The sequence below is a fragment of the Trifolium pratense genome, linkage group LG2 (assembly GCF_020283565.1).
Source record: "Trifolium pratense cultivar HEN17-A07 linkage group LG2, ARS_RC_1.1, whole genome shotgun sequence".
Taxonomy (NCBI): Eukaryota; Viridiplantae; Streptophyta; class Magnoliopsida; order Fabales; family Fabaceae; genus Trifolium; species Trifolium pratense.
Genome location: NC_060060.1, coordinates 48352482 through 48359061, shown reverse-complemented (window position 1 = coordinate 48359061; position 6580 = coordinate 48352482).

Sequence of the window (6580 nt, the reverse complement as noted above, 5' to 3'; positions counted from 1 at the left end):
AAGATACACGGGAGACCTAGAGAGAAAACAACTTATCATATAAAGTAAACATATTTAACCCATTATGATAAGAGGGTCATTTGTTGTCAATTGGATATAATTTTAGAACTGGGCTTTGCAAAAAGCCAATTGGATCAAAAGCCTGGGCTCCAGCCAAAACGCAACCAATGCTGGGAATTTTTTTTTTCCACCCCAACAATTATACCTCTACCCCAACAAATCAATTTTTATTTTTTTTCAATTTTACCCTTTATTGTTTTTGTTAGAATAATTTTTCGCATTATTATTTGAGTTTAAAAGAAATTTGACTTATAGTGACAGACAAACTCGTCACTAAAAGTAAAAATCTGTAAATAGATCCGATTTTCAACTCTATCGAAACACTTTTTCAAAATAATCTGATTCATTATTTCTTACCGGAATACCTGCGCTGCTTTTAGAATTTCCGGTATACTTATTTATATACAAGATTTTTGACTTATAGTGACAGACACAACTATCACTAAAGGTAAAAAAACTGTAGATAGATCTCATTTTCACTTATACCGGAACTCTTTTTCAAAGTATTCCGGTTGAATATCATTTACCGGAACACCTTATTTCTCGAAGTAAATAGTTCATTACTTTGAAGTAAATTTCACTTTTAGTGACAGTCTTGTCTGTCACTATAAGTGAAATTTGTTGTATTTAAATAGAAGACCAAAATTTTAAAGAACATATTCCGATAAGAGATATTGAACCGAATTAATTTGAACAAGAGTTTTTTGAACCGAATTAATTTGAACAAAGAGTTTTGATATAAGTGAAAACAAGATCTATTTAGAGATTTTTGACTTTTAATGACGATTTTGTCAGTCACTATAAGTCATATTTTTTGTATTGAAATATAAATACCGAAAATTCTAAAGCAGATGTTCCGGTAAGAAATAATGAACTGAATTACTTTGAAAAGTGTTCCGGTTGAAGTGAAAACGAGATCTATTTACAAATTTTTTACTTTTAGTGACAGGTTTGTTTGTCAGTATAAGTCATATATATTTTAAACACAAATAATAAAGAGTAAAATTATTCTGACAAAAAAAGTAAAGGGTAAAATTTAAAAAAAAAATTGATTTGTAGGATTAGACGTATAATTGTTGGGGTGGGAAAAAAATTTCCCAATGCAGTTATAATAAAAATTGTTTTCTTATTAGTTCCCATGTTACTCTCAGTTCCCCTAAATTTTTATGTTATTCTCGAATTCTTTTTTCAAATAGAGTAATAGCTAAAAAATTATTTTTTGCTCGGTAGGGTCCATAACTATTTTTAAAACTAGTAGTTTGGTTCGGATTCTTTTTTGCAAACGAAGATAGAATATAAACCAAACTACTTTTTAGTCTGAAAATTAGAATTTGAATCCAGCCGAACGGAAAATATTTTCAAACTATTATTTAATTTCAAAAATAGAATCTGAACCATATCTAAGGACAAAAACGACAATTTAAGTTATATTTAATGAAATTTCTTGAAAAGAAAGTTTTGTTAACCTTTATGGCCCACATATTAAGCTAAAACATAAGCACGAGGCTATGTACCTATGAAGTCCTGATACGTGACACGATACCGATACGATATGTTCGGGATACATTATTTAAAAATTAAATTTAAAATTAAATATATAAATGCACAATATATAAACATAACTAAAATCGATAATAATAAAAATTAACATTCAAATTACTCAAAATAAGAAAACAAATGACAATTACATATATTAAGTTAAGTACTACCCAAAAGGGGGGTGGGATGAGTAACTTAATTGATTAAGCTAGTTGAGCTAAGGGTTAAGGAATTCGTGGTCCATAGTTCAATCATGACAAGGAGAAAAACTAATAAAGACATAGTTGGTAACATCATACTCTAACATTCAATACTTATGAGAAAATACGAATTGTATTAGTCTCCTCTCATACGTTTCCATCATCAAAGAGCATTAATTGTCCGATACTTTTTCGATCGATACGCATATCAGAGAAGTATCCGACAAGTATTGGTTATATTTTATTTTAAAAAATAATATTAATTGTTGATACTTCTTTGATACGACACTTCCCCGATACGTGTATCGAAAAGTATCTGACGAGTATCAATATCAAGTACGTATCGAACACGATACTTTACCATTTTTAGAGTATCGAGACTTCACAACTATGCACCTCTCAACATCTTTGGGTCACTTAATTTAATCTTCAAATGTATGTCAATTTAGTCTATACAATTAATAATAAAACAAATATTTAAAGATATGTTGATAATTTTGATAAGTTAAGATATTTTAGTGACAACACATTACATATTTAGACTAAAATCATTATTTTTAAATAAATTTGTTTAGTTTTTTTTCGTGCTATTTACATTTTTGACAATAGTTTAAAAGAGATATATAGTGGTTCTACTATTCAAAATTTTTGCTTCAGTCCCACCATGTCCCCAATTTGGATTTCTATCACACCCCCCACCCCACCACACACACACACAACCCTCTCTCTCTCTCTCTCTCTCTCTCTCTCTCTCTCTCTCTCTCTCTCTCTCTCTCTCTCTCTCTCTCTCTCTCTCTCTCTCTCTCTCTCTCTCTCTCTCTCTCTCTCTCTCTCTCTCTCTCTCACTCATTGACCACGATGGAAGAACAGTGGCAACAACTGATTCATCAACCAGTAATACAATGTCTGGAGGTGTTAAGGTATCTTAGAACACTCCAATAATCAGATTCGATAGAACAATGGCAACAACTGATTCATCAACCAGTAATACAATGACCGGAGGTGTTAGGGTATCTTAGAACACTCCAATAATCAGATTCGATATTCCCAATGTTGGTGTGGCAATGGGAAGGAAGTGTGGTCATCCATCGAAAGATACTCTTCCTCGTCCGTTGTTAAAGGGGACAAAGGAAGAAAAAGGTGATTATTTTATCTATTTCGATGGTGGCTCATTGGTTCTTTATGATCATCGATGAGTTCCTCTCTCATCCCCACTCTCCTCCGTTATTCTCTTCTATTGTTGCACTGTTGTTTTTGGTATGTTATCGTTCTCGTCCCATTGTTGATTATATAATATGTTATTTATTCTTCAAAAAGTGGTGGTTGATGGAGGGCGTGCGTTTTAAGTGTATATGTGGGATAAATTTAATTAGCAGTTAACACACTAAGAATCTTCCCTTTCGTGTGAGTTCATCCATTTATCTCAATATGTTTTCTTTCAAGTGAAAAGATTTTAAATTTTTTTTAGGCTTAACTACACATTTGGTCCCTTACGTTTATTTTATGTTTCAATTTGGTCTCTTACGTTTAAAAAGTATCAATTTGGTCCCTTACGTTTATTTTAGGTTTCAAGTTACTCATTTTCGTTAGTTTTGTCACTAACACTGTTTGAACAGTACACGTGTCAGTGTGTCCAAGTGCCACGTGTCAGTCCACATATGCAAATTGGCTGCCACATGTTACAAAATTGACGGAAAGGACTAACTTGAAACATAAAATAAACGTAAGGGACCAAATTGATACTTTTTAAATGTAGGGGAATAAATTGAAACCTAAAATAAACGTAAGGGACCACATGTGTAGTTAAGCTTTTTTTATTATTATTTTGAGGTTGTGAAAGCTTTTTCCTAAGTATCAATTTATAGCTTCCTTAATTAGCACTAAATATCCAGGGGAAACACTGTATGACCACCATATTGTCAAGAAATATTTATACATCTTATGGATCAGTTGAACCATCCGTCTGATACCAAGCTGTATTGAATTGTAAAGAGAATCTATGAGAAATTACATTGGAATAAATTAATACATAAGTGATTTCGACAATACATCTTCATTCAAAACTCAATGACTTTAGACATATGAATTTTTACCTATGGTACTAACATTTACTTTTAACACACCAATAATACTATATTTTTATGAATATAAATTGGTGAAATCACACCACACAAAATATACCAATGAAAAACAACAAAAGAGTTTTATTATTGTACTAAAATAACTTAATTTGTTTTGAATGTTTAGTGTTATTGGAAAAAAACATCTTGAACTTTATATTGAAGAATAAAATATTTCAAAATCAATGTAGGGTTCATGTATCCACCTTTCATCTACATATATATGGTCATAAGTTGTAACAAAAGAACAATGGGAGGGGAAAATGTAATAACTAACAATTTAGAGATTGCTATATTATATGAAATTAGAACACACTTACTTGATAATCATAATCACAAACCATCGTTACCGGAAGCGCACCAATATCGAAAACATCGATATATTAGACAAGGTCTTCCTTTGTACGTAGCTTGACAACGTGACGGCAAAGAGGACCTAGCCTATCTATTTATAAGATAACAACCCTAGTACCACCCATCATGGACTCTAGAGTTGGGCCTACACTTTGTTTCTACACAAATCAGAATTAGTGTTCAAGCCCATTATTACTGATCACAATTATCGGGCTTAAGCATCATCAAATGGATCACAACAACATCAACCCGTTTTTATTAAAACCAAAACCCACAATTGATTGCAGCCCTCAGAATATTAGAAAATATTCTAACATTCTCCCACTTGGGCAAAATCAATTGTGTATATTTAATTTGAAGAAACATTTTGAAAAACGACTCTCGGGTTGATAACATATTTTAACGTGGCCACATTGATCCCAAGATGCAACATCTAATTAAGACTCCGTCCAACAAAAATTAAATGATATCGAATCATAGCGGTAATTATATCATTATCGATACAACACCTTCCATGGTTACAAATAACACCAAACTCCGTCGACTAGTCATTCGTGTAGAGTGTAGCGAGAAAATGATATGTTTGTGATCTCAACCATACTATCATTTTCTTCGTCAGTCCTCAATTTCTCTCAAATGCATTAAAGCCAGAGAAATTATATGGTCCATAAGATACCACAAGTCCAAGCTCCCAAATGATGTTGACTACTGCAGTATAACGATCTAATCAACATCGAGCTCCAATATTTTAGACATAATTTCTCTCAAATGCCTCAAAGCCAGAGAAATTACATAGTTCTTAAGATACCATAATGCCTCAGCTCCAAAATAGTGTTGATCACCGGCTAAGTGATCCCTACAACACTGAGCTTATTTATTTATGTTTTCACATAATGCCTCAGCTCCAAAATAGTGTTGATCACCGGCATAGTGATCCCAACAACACTGAGCTATAATATTTATTTATATAATGCCTCAGCTCCAAAATAGTGTTGATCACCGGCATAGTGATCCCAACAACACTGAGCTCAAATATTTTTATATTTCAAATAATTTCTAATTTATAAAAGGAGTTAATATAAAATTCAAACTCCCACTAATCAAGTATATCAAAAGAATATAAGTTATCTCCCACTAATCAAGTGATCTATGATGTTCAACATTTAAATGAAAACATAACTGGAGAAATTCATTTGAATCAAAACCAAATTGAATTAGTATTATCAAAAGAGGCCAATATAATAGTACAATCACATTTGGGCAGAATGCACCAACTAAGGTCAAAACCTTAGTCAAAACCTCATATGAGTTAATCAATGAGTATACATTGAACTTTGAAATTTGTCACCTTTAGGCAGGCAAATTCCTCCGATCAATACATCCTCCAATAACTTCATCTAAAATTAATTTTTAATCGTAACATATAATAATCACCTTTGGGCAGAAAACTACACGTTACAATTAAAAACATTCCTCAAACTACAAAGAAAATCTCATCAATCGATATAAGCGGTCCCACTTTGGCGGTAACAGTTTATACTAACACACAAAATTCTCTTGCATAGGAATCAATAATTAAAAGTTTTCACATATAACTATATGTCTTTAGTTGGGGAGAGAGATCATTACTGTTAAACAGTCAACTCATAAGAGATCATTACTGTGAAACAATCAACTCAATATAATAATATATGCAAATTTACGCAGCGGAAAATTAAGAGACTTCAATTTTAAATCAATTAAGGATATAAAACAAATAGTTTCGAACTTTAATAAATAACATAGGACTCCTCAATATAAGTCTCTATAAACATTTATAAATAGTTGACATGTAAAACTCTCTCACTTGATAGAGAATTATAGTTGAATTACCAATCCAAAAGTGTTAAAATATTTAAACAAATATTCAACTATTTTCTCTATCACACAATAGACATGTCAAACAATGTCACACTAAATTTATATTTTTTCAGAATAGAACTCTCAAAATATTAAACTTGAAAAATACTCCCACTCAATAGAGTAAAATTGAAAAAATTGGAGTATAAAACAAGAAGTCAATTGATAATTGTAGAGTTTATAATTTTAGAATATTCTGGAATAACAATAAAACTTTCATATATAATTGTACATTTGAATAATGCTAGCAAATATGGATCATATATACGATTGATCAACATTATTCTAGGATTGGCTGGTTTAATTAACAATATCTGGTGCATCATTATTCAATCAACTTTGGAGTACATATAGAAACAACGAATATCCATGCCCAAAATATCTGATGCATTAATTTTAGATTTCCAA